This window comes from Panthera leo, chromosome A1, assembly GCF_018350215.1.
Source record: "Panthera leo isolate Ple1 chromosome A1, P.leo_Ple1_pat1.1, whole genome shotgun sequence".
Lineage (NCBI taxonomy): Eukaryota > Metazoa > Chordata > Mammalia > Carnivora > Felidae > Panthera > Panthera leo.
In genome coordinates this window covers 237745422-237761739 of record NC_056679.1, presented here as the reverse complement: position 1 = coordinate 237761739, position 16318 = coordinate 237745422, and positions in this window count along the sequence as shown.

Here is a 16318-nt window from a genome sequence, read left to right as displayed (position 1 = left end):
GTGAGCACGAGGGCCCGGCTGGCTGTAGCTGAGGGCCCTCCAGCCGTCGGTGCCCTTCCGTGTCCAGTCACGGTCACTAAAGGCCAATAAAGCAACGGACAAGGCCGGTGAGGCTGCGCACTTCCTGGGGTGAAGGCCGAGGAGAAGGGAGGCGGGCTGTCGGGGGCGAGGCGGCCGCTGGGGGCCACACGGTCACGCACTGCAGCAGGTGGCTTCCTTCTACGTCCCGTGGAGCCCAGCCACCCGTGGCCGTGCAGGGGCTCCCACCTGAGCCGAGCTGATGCAGGCAGAAGGGGGCTGCCGAGGCACGTGCCGGTTCGTCCATGGCTCCCTGCCAGCCCAGCCACGCTTCCCTGCGTCACCTTTCACGGGCACCGGCGCCCCCTCCCCTGAGAGGGGTGGGTGCCGGCTTCTCGCTCTGGGCTCCGTTCACCAGGGCCTGCGCCGCCCTCTGGAGACCTCCACGCCTGCCCGCTTCAGTGCGGCCGCCCGCTGACCCCTGTGCCCTCGGTGCCCCCCCAGGGAGGGAGCCCGGCCCCGGAGCCACTGATGGTGAATTCTGCCTCAGTCCTGGTGAGCCGCACAGGAAGAGGTGACCCAAAGTACGGTGCCCACTCTCCAGTCATGTCTGCAAAAGCAAAGGGACAGTTCAGAAATGGAGAGCACGATTTTGCGGGGGCGGGGGGGGGGCGGTGGCGGTCAGACGTGACTGTGTGCGTGGCCTTGGGTTCCGGGAATGCGGCTGCCCGGACCCAGCAAACCAGCCCCGAGTACCAGGGGAAACTCACAGCCCCAGCTGACCACGTGCAGGGATCGGCTTTAGCCTCTGGTTCTTTTGGCAGAGCGAACCTCTATCCCACCTAATTTGAGTTTTCTCCAAGAAATCCATAATGACCCCAGACCGGGAGGGAGGGGGAGAGCCCGTGTCGCTCCAGAGCGGGTGGCCCAGACGAGGCTCATCATCACTTTCCACTCTGGTCCAGACACCGCGGCTGGCGGGTGTCAGAAGGGGGATGGATGCTGGGGAAGCCGCCGTGGGAAATGGGCATCGTGTCACCTGAAATGGCCGTGCTTACTGTCGACCAGCGGAGGACGCTGTGTGGGACGAAGGTGCTTTCCAGGCCGGCCGGTCGACTGTGTCACACGGGGGTGGGTCTTGCTCACAGCGGCCCGGGGGCGCGGGACAGAGGCCCCAGGAGACTTTGCACACCCAGCAGACCTCAGATGGCTGCGTCGTGCTGGAGGCCGGTGCGGGACGGCCAGCCTCCGCCTGGGAACCTGCCGTGGGGGCCGGTGCACCCCGACTCCTTTGGGGTTTGCTGCCCCTGCCCCTCCTTAGGGGATCGGTGCTGACGTCCGTAAGGCCTGGTGCTGGGTGGGGTGTGGAGGCCGAGCACCCGGCCCACAGTAAGCGCGAGCACCAGGGAGCAGGTGCGCCAGGCTGGGCTTGACTTTGAGGTCAGAGCGGCTGACTCCCCTGTGCTCAGCCAGGTGGGCGCTCCTGGGGCACTGCCGCCCTCGAGTCCAGGGGAGGGGGCAGGGGCCACCGGAGGTGTTTCAGGGACACACAGGTGGGGAAGGACTGGGAAGAGGAAGGATGCCGAGTGACAGGATGTGGGTGGGGGTGAGGAAAGGCCCCCTGCGGGAGGAACCCCCGACTTCAGCCAGGCAGGTGGTCAGCGGAGGGGCGGATGGGGGGAGGGCTCGGATCTCGGGCTCCTTCCCTGGCCACTGGGGGGGCACAGAAGCAGACGGGAGTCTGTCTTCACATCCTCTCCTTCTGTGGCTCACAAGTGGGGGAATCCAGAATCAAACAACTGCGTTTTCTTAGACTCTGAAGAGACTTTTTTCAGGTTTTTCATGGATCCACATCGTGGCCACCCTGCCTTCCGTCCCCTGAGAGGCTGTGCACTGAAACAGTGTGCAGTACACTGAGACGCCTGAGGATTTATTTGAAACACGTATTAGTTTTGTTGTAACAAAATTTAGTTGAAAAATAAAATAAACTAGGGGTGCCTGGGTGGCTTAGTTGGTTGAGTGTCCGACTTCAGCTCAGGTCCTGATCTCACGGTTCGTGAGTTCGAGCCCCGCGTCGGGCTCTGTGCTGACAGCTCGGAGCCTGGAGCCTGCTTCCGATTCCACGTCTCCCCCTCTCTCTCTGCCCCTCCCCTGCTCGCACGCTGTCTCAAAAATAAATAAACTTGGGGCGCCTGGGTGGCTCAGTCGGTTAAGCGTCCCACTTCGGTTCAGGTCATGATCTCACGGTCTGTGAGTTCGAGCCCCGCGTCAGGCTCTGTGCTGATGGCTCAGACCCTGGAGCCTGTTTCAGATTCTGTGTCTCCTTCTCTCTCTCTCATCCTCCCCCTGTTCATGCTCTGTCTCTCTCTGTCTCAAAAATAAATAAACGTTAAAAAAATTTTTTTTTAAATAAATAAACTTACAAAAAATTAAAAAAAATAAAATTTAGAAAGAAAACGTTTGTGGCTAAGATTTCTAGAGAGGATGGAGAAAGGATGGAAAAGCCAGCAAGGGCCCCTGGGGTGAGTGGAGGAAGGAATTTCCCTGGGGTCACAAGGGCGCTGATGGAGGTCACGCGGGGGGCTGGGTGCACACGCTTCCCGGGCCTCGCCCATTTGAGGGTCCCCAGAGGCGCCCACCTCCCCCAGCCAAGCCGTGGCGAACACGTCCGTCCGGCACTGGGATCTGGACTAGAAGCAGGGAGGAATGCGGACAGCGCTTTCCCGGAAAGGCAGGTGCAGGGGCGGCGACCCGGGCGGGGGCACGCTCAGCATGGGCACCGCTAGCCCTGCCCGGCCTGCCCAGCAGAGGGCAGTGGTGCGCAGCCCTGGCCGCCGGTCCCAGCGGGGCCGCCCTTGGAGCTGACACCTGACCCAGCTGTGGCCGGGAGGCCCCGACCGCGAGGTGTGATGTTGCCGCGCAAACCCGCGGCGGGAAAGGGAAGGGACCTTTGGGAGACCAGTCCTGTGGAGTCCTGGCTCCGTCTGGTGGACAGGACGCCTGAAGGCCACCGACCCGCAGGACCCCCCTCCCCTGAGTGTCCCTCAGCCGGGACACCCCGCCCGGAGGCCATCTGGCTGGACCTGCAGCTTCGCTGGCCCGCAGGCTCGCAGGCGGGTGTGTGGGGCCCCGGGGAAGCAGCCCCCTGCCCAGCCTCCTGGCTCTGTGGCCACGAGAGGGTGTGCAGTGGGCACAGCCTCCCACGCGGGGCACCTCTTAGGTGGCCTCCTGGCCTGGGGGTGATTGGCCAGGAGCCCCCGGAACGAGGACGGGCCCTCTTGGGCTGGTGAGCCTGACCATCGGTGCATTTGTGCGCGGTTTCGCCCAAGTGTCTGCTCCGAGGGACGGTCTGGGTCCCTGTTCCAGGCGTGACTGCTGACCCGGGACACCGCCGGGCTGCCCACTGTGCTCGCTGAACGCGCCCGACTCCTCAGAGGCCGGTATCACTGTTACGGTACTAATTTATTAGATGCGGGAGATTTTAAATTTCGTTTCTGAGCAGTTATTTATAATTTAAAAAGTTAACGTCTAACCCAATTACCTCTCAGCAGGTCACTCTCCAAATGCACCAAGTCGTATAAAAAATGGATCAGGAGTCTTTTAACAGCTTAACGTATATGTAGATGATCTGCTCTGGGGACCGTCCTGTCCCCCAGTCGGCCTCGGGAAATAAAGCAGCAGAGAGGAAAGCTGGCGGACCCAGTTCGGAAAAGCGCCTTGAATGGCTGACGTCAGGTTCTGGGACTATTCACACACAGTGAATTCCTTCTCCCGTTTTGTGATAATTGTGTGCTCCTGGTTTGACCTTTCTCTTTGGGGATTTCTGACATCCTCGTGATTTAGGGACTCCAGCGGAGAGAGCCTGTTTTCGGCCTGGCGGGGACGCCCACCATCACGGGGACCCCCTGAGGGCAGTTAGCCCACGGACAGGAACGTCCCTCCCCGTTGGTGGGTCACACGGAGCGTCCGTGGCCTCCTGGCTGCCCGCGTGAGCAAGGACTCCAGCAACTGGCACGGGTACGACGGGGCGGTCCCTGGTCCAGGAACACTCGGCACACGTGGCTCGTGGCCCGAATATCCGCCGCCCGCTGGACGTCCACCTGTGTGAGCAGGCAGGGGGGCCAGCCCAGGCGCTAACAGAGACCAGGCCCCTAAGGAGACGCGGCCCCGGGGTAACGCTTGGCTCTGCAGTGGCCAGTCGTGAAAGTTGCCTCATTTCCTCATCTCAAGCACACGGACCGTAGAAACCTCCTTTTAGGGAAGTTGTGCGCGCTCGGCCGCGTCTGGAAGCTCAGAGGCCAGCGGCGGGCGCAGTGGCCCGTGCCCTGCAGGCATGGATGAGGGGAACCCAGCGCCGGCCAGTGGAGGGACGGGCCGCAGTACCTTTGCACGCTGTCTGCAGGCGGTGGGGACCGTGCCGGATCTGCGTGTGGGGGGCCAGCGAGGTTAGATGTCCCGACGGGGCCACAGGAGTCACCCCAGCAATACGATTAGCAACGTCAGAGTTAGACGTGGTGGCCACCCTCTGCAGGCAGTGATTCGATCGTAACACTCGGGGCACTTTTGCAGTCCGGGAGAGGTTTTGGGAACTTGTCAGAAGCACGGCCACCCCAGAGAAAGCCAGGGAAGGGGGAGGGAGGCGAGGCCAGCTGCGGCCCTGCCCGAGTTCTGGGGACACGCCGGCTTCTGCTCTGGATTATTTCACTTTGGGGCTTGTCTGGAGACTCACACGGTTCTCAGTCCACGTGCAGGTGCCGGTTCCGTTGGGTGGGGATGTGTGTCCCCCGCCTCGACGGTCCAGCTTAGGCTCCGTGGAGCTGTGGGGTCAGAGGGTGGTGACTGTGCAGGCTCCTTCTGCTCCCGGGGAGCATCCCTGTGTGACAGCAGCCTGGATGGTTCGGGGGGCCACCGTGTACCCGGGGCCGTGGCTTCGTGTCCTCCATTGGGAGGCCCCCCTTCGCGACACTTCCAAACCCTCCAAGGGCCCCCGTGTCCTGTTCCGCCTTCGCTCTTGGCCGCCACGAAGACCTCCCGCCTCACTCCCGTGTGCTTTTGCACACGGGGGGTTCTTCCCGCCTGAACTTAGCCCCTCCCACGCTGCCCCGAGACCCTGGCAGCCCCTCCTCGCCTTCTGGACCTTTCTGGCCCTCTGGTGGCCACGTGCTGCCTGCCTGTGGTGATGGAGGCCAGTCCTGCCGAACCCGCCTGGGACTGAAGGACAATCGGTTATTTTGTGACTGTGTCCCCAGGCGGCAAGAACTAGGTCCTAGCCTCTACCTGCCCCGGGTGGCGGGGGGGCGGTTCACCTCCCACTGGAGACTCGGGGCCCCCAGACACGCCCTGGAGTGAGGGTCCTGAGAACCAGGCCCTGAGGGGGTCGCTCCACGGCCGGCCGAGATCCCCTTTCTGTCACCGCAGTGAAGAAGGTAGAGAGCTAGAGTCAGCCGTGGTGGCGGCGGGGGGGGGCGGGACCGTGCGTGGATTCTGTGAGCTGCCCTCTTCCGCCTCAGGCCAGCGGGCCGAGGTGCGGGGAGGGACCTCCCGACGGGGGAGTCCGGGGGGAGGCACCTGTGTTAGCGTCGCTGCGCACGGAGCCCGAGACATGGTGGGGCGGGCGCTCCTCGAGGGGCCTTGCAAGACCTCCTGGGGGGGGCCAGGGGAAGGGGAGGCGGTGGGCGGGCTCTGTGCCCCCAGTCCCGATTCCGGCCACTCTGGACTCTGGCATGTGCTGGGGGCCGGACGAGCTCCCCTGAGTAGGGGTCCTGGGGCTGGAACAGGTGTGGGGGCCCCGCCCCCAGCTGAGCGGGCGTGTTGAGGGCAGCCCCCCTCGGGGGTCCTCTCTCCCCGGGACGTGGTCTGGGTGCTCTTGGCCCTGGGGCTCAGCCTGGCCAGCCGCGCGCCGCCTGGATGCGTTTCCACGTCCCCTGCTGTACGTCACGAGACTTACGTTCCTACGATCCACTCACACGCTTGTCCCATGGTGTCTGGTCCCCTCCTCGCTGGAGGGCTCGCTCTCACGGCACGCGGCGCCCTCTGACCCGGCCGGCCCCGCCGTCTCGCTGTGTACTCCTGTTGGGCTCACCTGGTCCCTGAGCCGGGTGCCACTTTCGCGGCCAGCCTGCTGTCAGTCAAGGACTTTACGGTCCCCTTTTATTCTCGTCTGTCACCTGTTTCGAGTCGACCGTTTAGTACCTTTTGTGGCTCCCCTGGGAATCACACGACGTGCCCGTCTGCGTGACACCGCGAGCACGTGGGGCAGCCCCGGGGATCCAGCCATCCCCCCTCTCCTCCCGCCGGCGGATTTGCTTCCACACGTCAGCCCCGCCGGTGGCCGGCACGGTCCACAGCCAGGAGGTGCTGCATCTGCTACTCCGGACGTGGGCCCGGAACGTCTGTGCCTCCCTCGGGGTCACTTCGAGCTCCGCGTCCCGACGGCCGTCTCAGGGTCCGCGCTCGTGTCTGCGGGACGTGTTCGCTGGGCGTGGGGGCTCCGGACGCAGGCCTTTCCCCCCCTGGTCCTGTGGAGGTGCCATGCGCCAGCCGAGACTCACGGCCTCTCCCCGACCGTCCTCCCCCCTGCACTGAGGTCCCGCGTCAGGGCCGCCCCAGGCCTGCGAGCGGGCACCTCGAGGATTCGGGGAGCCGGCGGACAACCCCGGGCGGGGGCGGGCGTCACGGGAGGGGGAGGGAGCACGAGGACGCTGGTGGGAATGAACGGGCACCGACAGGTCCCCTGTCCGGGTTCCCGCAGAGGGACGCCCCTGCGTACTGTCGGCCTCTGTGCTCTTTTCTGAGCTGTTGCTGAAACGTGAGCCCTCATTTTTGGGGCCAGAGGACGAGTTTTTCCCATCAGCTTAATCCCTGTGGTTTGTGGGGATGAATCTGTGCAGACACGCTGCTTCCTGCTGGCAGTGGGTGGGGGGCGACCGCCGTGGTCTTCCTCCTGCGGGCGAGAGGCAGGGGTGGGTGTGACGCGGGTGGACGAGCCGAGCGTGCTGGAGCTCATCCCGCATCCCCATCATCCCTGCGTGGCTCAGGCTCAGCTTCACGTCCGTGGCCGCTCGAGAAGTCTCTCCAGTGTCACTTCTCCCCAGACCCGCCCTGGAGGGATTGTGCGATCCTGGAGGAAGGTGTTCTATTTGGGGTGATGGGGTGGGGGGCAAAACTTCCCTTCCGAGCAGCGGGAAGTGCTCCCGTGGGGTTCAGGACCTGGCTCGGCCCTGCGCACAGTGCTTCCTGGCTTCTGCTGTCCGCCTGCTTGGGGCCCCGCCGGAGAGCGACAGCATTTTAGTCGCGGGATCAAGGAATCGTTTTTGAAGGCCAGAACATAGCCAGGAAGCAGGGTGTTCTCTGCTCGGCCCTGTTTTCCTCCGTGGAGCAAACAGATGCCGAGAGCATTTCTGCGAAGGCCCCTGGACAGACCCCGGTCTCACTGTGGGTGCCACGTTTTGACTTTCAGCCCAGCACCTCGGTTTGTATCTTGGCCTTACCAATCTGTCTGTGTTCCTTGGTAAATAAAGCTCCGGTCCTGACACCCTTATCGTTTGGCTGGAAACCTTTTTTTTTTTTTTAAGTTTTTTTTTCTTTATTCTGAGTGAGTGAGAGGGAGCGAGGGAGACAACACACGAGTGGGGAGGGGCAGAGAGAGGGAGAGAGAGAATCCCGAGCAGGTCCACACTGTCAGCCTGGTACAGGGCTCGATCCCACAACCTGGAGATCATGACCTGAGCTGAAATCAAGAGTGGGACACTTAACTGACCGAGCCCCCTGGGCGCCCCTTGGCTGAGAACCTTCGTGAAAACGGTGCATCTGTATTTTCATTACTTTCTCCGTGCATCGCTGTTGGGCGCATGGGTCCTGATCCTGTGGGTAGTGACCACCCCGCCGGGCCTTCTTGGCGTTAAACGTGGCGAGGGGCCCTTTCTTGTCCTGGTCCTGGCCCCGGACGTGCCTGGACCAGAGACTGTGACCTTAGCTCCGGGGCCAGGTCTGCAGAGCTCAAAGGGAACCCTTTGTGTGGAGAGGCGGGTGTGTGCTTGTGGCTGAGCCCTGTGACCCTGCTGTGGGGGGAGGGGAGGGGGCCTCGCCCCCCGCCCCCCTCCCCGCGCAGTCCCCGTGAGCTCACGATTGCGGCCCCACAAGGGTCTTCTCGCCATGATGTCGTCCTTCGTATCGCCTTCCTCACCGACACTGACAGCCTCCCGAGAATAAGCCGCCTCCCGAAACCTTCCGGAAGGCTCTCTGGGATCCGCTCCTCTGGCTGAGCTTGCCGAATGCTGGGCCGGTGGCTGAAGGGTCCCAGGGCCAGGGCCCAGGCCCCGAGCGGGCGGTAGAGTCAGGGAAGCACCACGGAAGGTGCCGGAAGGCGTGTGAGCTCCTTGCCCCCGTGCCCCAGCAGTGCCTGGGTGCTTGCTGGTATTTGGGGTTGACTTCCCGTGGCAGCGGGGGCATTGCTGTGTCCCACAGAGGGGCGTGATCGATGCACACTCCTCTCCACGCTTGGAGCCCCTCCAGTGCGACCCTCCAGTCACGCGTGCTCGTGAGGCGGCCTTCCTGTGAGGCCACTGCCTTGTAAACCCGTGTTTCCCTCACGTGGCTCAGAGGGTGATTCGGAGTCTTGAATCTCAATCTGCTGCAGCATTAAGACCGAGCCCTGTGGCTGAGCCCCGTGCGGCTGTGGTGTGCGTGCACGTGTGTGTGCGTGTGACAGACAGAGGGACAGAGACAGAGTGACAGAGAACGAGAGAAAATAAAACAAACCACTCAAGGTTACAAGAAAAACGTGTGTTTGGGCGGGGACTCCACACAAGTTGCCTTTAAAATCCTAAATAGAAATACACAAAACTTGTCAATCCTTAGTGCCCTTCGTTTGGCTCACCCCTCTGTCTGCCCCTCTGCCCCTCTGCCCCTCCCTCAACACCCCTGTGCTGGGGTCCCCGACAGCCAGGTGTGGGGCTGGGGTGTGGGGAACCTGTGTTAACAGGGTCCAGGGGGAGGGCGGGCCCGGGGCCCCATGCAGAGAAGCTGCGTGTGGTGGGAGTGGAGCACAGCAGTGACATCGGGAGGAGCCTGAGTGGGAGCCTGCTGGCCCCAGGCATCCGGGAACCTTCCGGCTGTCTGTCTTCCTCTGGCACGCCATGAGCTCTTAGCCACCGCCGTCCCCCAGTGAGCAGGGGAGTGCTCGCGGGTGGGTCAGGGAATGAACGAATGATTCCCCCGTGACCTCACGAGTGCGTACTCGGGGGCACCAAGCCCCGTTCCGTTTTGGTTCAGCGGAAGCGGGAAATTCACCCTTCGGTGCGGGACACACGGGGAGAATCTGAAGCCCCTCGCCCGGCCCTCCCGGCCCCTGAGCCAGGTAGTCAGATGTGGGTCCAGGACTGGTCGGTGTGGCCCTTCTCACAGGTCCTCCCCGGAGCCCGGCGAGCGGTCGTCGGCGTGACACGTTCGCCCTGTCTGGGGTGACGAGGACCTAGACCCACTCGGGTCAAACGGCCCCCGCTGCAGGAGCCCCCCCCCCCCCCCGGACGACCAGAACCATGAAGCCCCCAGAGCCCGCGGGCCTGAGTGCGGGAAGCGGAGTCTCCGGGGACGGGTGGGAGGAGCGTCTCACGGCCGCGGGTCTCCAGGGGTGCTCCCCGTGCTCCCAGCATCTTCACAGGCAGATGTCACCCGAGACCGGGTGGTGAGAGCCACAGCAGTCCACTCTGTCTCCGTTCCGGGGGCCGGGGGTCAGGGGGGAGGGGTCGCAGGGCTGGTCTTTCTGGAGCCCTTGGGGGTGGGGACCGTGTCCCAGGCGCCTCTCAGCATCCGGCTGTTGGTTCCTGATGATCTGTGGCGTCCTGACTCGCAGGCGCCTCGTCTGCACCTCCCCCGCCTCCGTCTTCCCACCGCGTTGCGCTCTGTCTGTATGTCTGAAACTCCCTCCCCTTGTGGAGACACAGTCGCTGTATCTAGGGCTCGTCTGAACTTGACCACACGTGCCAAGACCCTATTTCCGGACCAGGTCACATGCACAGGCCCCAGGCCCCCAGGCCCCAGGGCCACCATCACCCAGCGTCGTGCTATTTGCTCTCTCGTGGCGTTGACGTCCGCACCGACAGGGAGGTCCCGGCGCCACGCCGCGATGCTCCGGGAGGGCGCCGGCTCTGCGGGCAGGCGGGCGCTCTCGGCCACCGGAGACCCTGACAAAGGTGCCAGCTCCCATGATGAGTCCACGTGGCGTGCAGCCACGGCCGAGCTCGAGTAGCCCTGACCGAGGACCTGGCACGCGGGGCACGCAGGCGCGCCCTCCGTGCCGGGTTGCGGTCCCCGGGACGTGCCGAGCCCAGAGCCGGGCCCACGGCCGTGTTCAAGCGGCACCGTCTCCCTAGAGGAAATGGCCAACAGACAGTGGCGAGGGGGACCTGGTCTGAAAACCAAATGAGGTAAGACTGCCATTCAGGGGGAACCACGAACACTGCTCGTTGTCAGAGCCCCGGGCTTTCAGACAAATACCGGGAGTTTGGAAAACTCATCTCCCGGGACTTACAGACTAATGAGGAGATTGATGGGGACATTCATGAATATGATTTGCTTCTATTGTAAAATAAAACGTGTTGACATCTGGAAGACATATTTAGCCGAACGACTCGATAGTTTGTGAATGACCCACGCGGGTTGTTCCAGAATTATGTGTGGGTAAAAGATGCATTCGAAGCACAAGCTGGACCAGTGGGTTTTAACATAACAGATAAAACTTATGGATAGGATTCCAGATTTTATTTTATGACTAAGCTTAGGAAACTGTACTTGTTGAGTTTTGGTGTAATATCAAAGAAGAATAATCCACATGTTCTGAAAATACTATGAAAACACACCTCACAGGGGCGCCCGGGTGGCTCAGTCAGTTGAGCGTCTGACTTCGGCTCAGGTCATGATCTCCCGGTCTGTGAGTTCGAGCCCCGAGTCTGGCTCTGTGCTGACAGCGTGGAGCCTGCCTTGGATTCTCTTTCCCTCTTTCTCTGCCCCTCCTGCTTGCACACTCTCTCTCACTGCAGACTGAATGCAGGAGCACACAGCTGTCAGCTACTGAGCGGGACATTAGAGGAATTCGGAAAATGTGAAACAATGCCACCCTTTTCAGTATTTTTCTTGAAAAATAAGTTTAATAAAAAAATGATACTTATGTTAACATGTAATGGATTTGTTTTTATTTTTAAAATTTTTTGAATGTTTATTTATTTTTGAGACAGAGAATGAGCAGGGGAGGGGCAGAGAGAGAGGGACACACAGAATCCGAAGCAGGCTCCGGGCTCCGAGCCGTCAGCACAGAGCCCGACGCGGGGCTCGAACTCACGGAGTGTGAGATCACGACCTGAGCTGAAGTTGGACGCTCACCCGACTGAGCCACCCAGGCGTCCCGATTTTTTATTTTTAAATGAATGCATATGTATTTTCACGTGACCTATCTGAACTCCCAGCGTGGCAAACAACAATTTCAGTAAGCCGCGAAGGAGAGCGTGTTGGCATCCTTGGCTACAGGTCCTGGGAGCCAGGCGTTGGGGCTGCCTTCTCTCACCGAGCTTGTGCCTCGTCAGTCTCTGGAGAGGGAGCGGTCCCAGCCGCATCGCGCAGGAGACAGGTGCGCTCCGACCACGCGGTGGCCGCCACACAGCACGACTTGTCCGTGAACAGGCCACGGCTGGTGGCTAGGCACAGAGTGACTGTGGGGTTTCGGCACGTCCACGGAGTTCCTTGACAGTCCACACGAGAAGCAAGTTGAGGACGGAGGGGCCCCCACCCCCCCCCCCAGCAGAGCGAGGCTGCCGACCCCGGGACCCTTGGATGCGCGTGGGCCCTCAGCCGGCTCCCCTCCTGAGTTTCCAGCGTTGTGCTAATCTGGCTAACAGTTAGCAGTGAGTTGACTCATTCTGTGTAAATGTCAGTGTGATAAAAGTTATGATTTATTTCCCCGAAAGCATTGTAGCTGTGACTTCGTGGGTCCCAGTTACTCAGCTGCAAATCAGAACACTGTGCTGATTGTGACGACGTCTGTGTCCTGTGTGGATGCCGCTGCAGAATGGAACAGAGGGGGAGCAGGTGGAGTGCAAGGTGAGGGCTGGGAAGCCTCTTCTTCCAGCAGGGCGGGGGCGGGGCGGGGCAGGGGTGGGGCGACGCTGCCTGGGCTTCCCTGCTCTGTGTGCGTGCGGCTGGCAGCTTCCTTCCTGGCACGGAGAAGCCCCCTTCCCTGCAGGTGCACCCGCCGAGCTGGCGTTCTCCGCAGCAAAGGGAGGGGGGTCCTCGGAGCCCGTGTGTCAGTTACCCCTTTCGGCCAGAACGCTGCATGACAGACGGCCCCGAATCAGTGGCTCGGGGCAGGAACCGACCGATTTATGAGTCTCGGGGCCTTGGGTGCCCTGGCTGGCTGTTGGCTGGTGCAGGGTGGCCTCCGAGGGCAACTGATGCGTCCTGCTCTCAGGCCGGCCTGCCCGCACCAATCTCCGCTCCTTTCCTGATTGAAACGCTCCTCCCGTGTCAGCAGGGGAGCCGCCGATTGGCAGCAGGAGGCCGTAGCTTAGACACTGTTCCAAGGAGGCATCCCGGTCCCAGCCCGAAGGAAAAGCCAGCTCACCCTGGTTTTCCAGAGGGAGACAGCCAGTCAGGCTTCCCCGAGTGACGGGGCCTCCTCGGGGATGGGTGTGCGTAGTGCAGGACGGTCCACCGCCCTGGGCGTCTGGGAGAAGTGGAGCCTGGGAGCAGGCGGTGCCCAGGGCGTCCAGCGGGGCCGAGGCCAGGCAGGTGGGTGAGCGGATGGGGAGCCTGGCCCTCAGAGCCTTGAGGAAAGGGCACTGCCTGAACAGAGCCGACGGGGAGGGACAGAGGCCGTGCCTGAGGGGCTCAGAGCACATTCCCCTGTCTTGTACGGGGACAGCCTGCTTCTTTCCCCACCCTGGACACCTTTCCAGTGTGGCCCGAGTTCAGGTGCCGATGGGTGGCCGGGTGGACACTCAGAGCAGCAGCGGGACCCAGACATTCGCTCAAAGCAGAGCGTGGCCTTTCCCTGTAGCCTTCGCTTGCTCCAAGCCACGTGGCCCCGCGACAGCAGCTCGCGGCCGCCGCCTCTCCGGGGCCACCCGTGCTTGCACTTCCGAAGCATGTGACTTTGCGGCAGGCAGTCCCGACTTCCTGTTGCCAGCCCCTGGGGGGGTCCCCACTTCCTGTCGCCAGCCCCTGGGGGGTCCCCCCTTCCTGTCCCTAGCCCCTGAGGGGCCCCCACTTCCTGTCCCCAGCCCCTGAGGGGTCCCCCCTTCCTGTCCCCAGCCCCTGAGGGGTCCCCACTTCCTGTCCCCAGCCCCTGAGGGGCCCCCACTTCCTGTCGCCAGCCCCTGAGGGGTCCCCAGCCCCTGGGGGTCCCCACTTCCTGTCCCCAGCCCCTGAGGGGCCCCCACTTCCTGTCCCCAGCCCCTGAGGGGCCCCCACTTCCTGTCCCCAGCCCCTGAGGGGCCCCCACTTCCTGTCACCAGCCCCTGGGGGGTCCCCACTTCCTGTCCCCAGCCCCTGAGGGGCCCCCCCTTCCTGTCCCCAGCCCCTGAGGGGCCCCCCCTTCCTGTCCCCAGCCCCTGAGGGGCCCCCACTTCCTGTCCCCAGCCCCTGAGGGGCCCCCACTTCCTGTCCCCAGCCCCTGAGGGGTCCCCACTTCCTGTCCCCAGCCCCTGAGGGGCCCCCACTTCCTGTCCCCAGCCCCTGAGGGGCCCCCACTTCCTGTCCCCAGCCCCTGAGGGGTCCCCACTTCCTGTCCCCAGCCCCTGAGGGGCCCCCACTTCCTGTCGCCAGCCCCTGGGGGGTCCCCACTTCCTGTCCCCAGCCCCTGAGGGGCCCCCACTTCCTGTCGCCAGCCCCTGGGGGGTCCCCACTTCCTGTCCCCGGCCCCTGAGCAGTCCCGGTTCCCTGTGCGCGGACGCGGCCGGCGGGGGCTGTTCGTCTCAATCACTCCAGGCCTCTCCCCCGGCAGTGGCGGGAGGCGCTTTATTGCCGTCATGGATGTTGCGGCCGCTTCTGCTAATTGAGTTTCCCTCCGCGATCGGGGGCGCCTCTCCCCTCTGCGCTCGCGGTGAGTTATGGCAGCTTGGCTAATAAATGGAGCTTGTTCTGTGGCTCAAATGGCCGTCGTGGGCCAGGGGGCAGCCCGGGGCCGTGAGGGGGTTGACTCCGGGAGTTTGCTGGCGTCAGGAGTTTGCCGCCGCGTGCGGACGTTCTGACAGAGTTTGCAAACAGAAGATGCGGCTGACCTCTCGGCCGCGCGTTTCAGTGACTTCCCAAGAAACCGCACAGAAAACCACTCCCGGTTACGGCTGAAAACTCCAGAAAAGCCATGGCCGTGGCCTCGCTGCGCCGTGCTCTCCTGCACAAAATAGATCTCATCTGTCCGTTCCCCCCAGTGTGGGATGAAAGGCTGGGGACAGTTGTCAGAGACGCTCGTGGGTTTATTTTGAAGAGTCATGAGGGGACTATCTTTCGAGAATCAGGAGCCCCGTGGCCTCCGTCCAGCTCGGCCTGCGTCCCTGATGGGTGGTCCTCCCCTCTCCCTTTGTGCAGCATGCTCGGGGACAGAGGCAGCCCCGTGGCCATGTCGCGGGGGACCCGGGGCCGGTCAAGTGGCCACCGGCAAGTTGGTCCAGCCCTGCGGTCTGGCCGTGGGCACCCGTGGGCTTCAAGCCCCCACCGCGGCTGGCCTGTCACGGCCGACTGCACCGTGTCTGGGGCTGGCACCCGGCCCCGGGGGGGGTCCCACCTGGTCCTGGCAGGTGGGGCGACGCTCCCACACAAGGACGCTGTGGAGTGGGTCTTTCCCGCTGAGCCCTGCAGCCCCTCTGGGTTTCTCGGCTCTGCTACTGCTCCCCGAGGAGCCCTCCCACCCGCCTTCCCCAAGCAGGGAGGAGGCGGGTGGGGCGGCAGCTTAGACGGGCCCCCGAGCCTGAGCAAGGGCACAGGACACTTGGAGGGAGGTGGTGGGGCCCGTCTGGGCTCTCGGCCCCGGCCCCCGCCGCCCACCCCTGCGTCTGCGTTCACACGTCCACACCGGTGGCTGCAGTCCGCTCCACACAGAGAGCACGACTTCCCCTTTCCCGGGCGGGTGGCGGGGGTGGGTGGGCTGGCTTTTCCTTTGGGCCGTGACTGGGATGCCACCTTAGAAGAGTCGTGTTTGGGATCGTCAAGGGAAGGGCCCCCTGGCCCCGGATCCCTGTCCAGACACGGCTTGTCCTCCAGCCATCAGAGGGGCGCGGATGAGCAGTGTCCTGACCGGGGCCCCCGTGCCGGGCGGATACGCACTCACAGCGGGAGATTCGCCGTCACACGCTCACAAAAGGTCACATTTGCAATAAGTAAAAAGGAAATGTAGGTAATTGGTTCTGGAGCTGTTAATACCTCTGCAGGCCCTGAGAGCAATCTGACGGACTTGAAACCTTTTTGTTCAGGTAATTAAAAATGAGATTTCATTATATCATTAAAAATGAGGGCCAGAGAGCTGTTTCCTCAGATAGTATCATGTGTCAGAAGAGGGAAGTAAACCCGGCCAGGCATCACAGCAACCCCCGGGCCCTCAGGCTGGGGTGGAGGCCGGTCAGGAGGGTGGTGGGACGCCACCGGGTCCGCGGGGGCTGGGGGGTTGGGCCCCACGGTGAGGTCTGGGCAGAAACCACGCTGGACTCTAAACACGTCCCGGCCTCTCCCAACTCGAGAGACGATTCACGGGGCTGATTGCACGAGAAACGGGAGGGACAGGAGGCCTCCCGCAGCCCACCCGCGCTCCCCAGACCCAGGCGCGACGCAGTGCCGCCTGGGGGCCCGTGTGCGGGGGACAGCTGGCTGTCTCGCCCGCACCGGGCTTCACGGTGAGGTCGCAGGCTCCCCATCCCTCATGACGGGGCCCCAGGGAGTCTAGACAAAAACCGCACGGTGAAATCTCACCGTTTGTGTAATCCAAGGTGAAATGCCACGTCTAAAAAATAAGACACAGACGTTTTCATGACATGTTCATGTGTGTGATTTTTCCCTTTCTCCATCCCACCTGTGACATCTTTGCGGGCCGTCTTCCAGCCCAGGGTGGCGGCCTCGTGGAAGACAGGCGGAATTTCACCGCAGGGCAATCACCGTCTCCAGCCCAGCCTTGCTTTAACGCTTCCTTAATTGTCATAAAACGGCGCAGACGTGGCTCGGCTGCGCGGGAGGCCGCCGCCTGGCGCTGGCTGGGGATCACGGCCCCGGCGCTCTGACAGCCGGGCCCAGCCGAGCGGCTGCGCCGGGCCCTGCCTGTGCC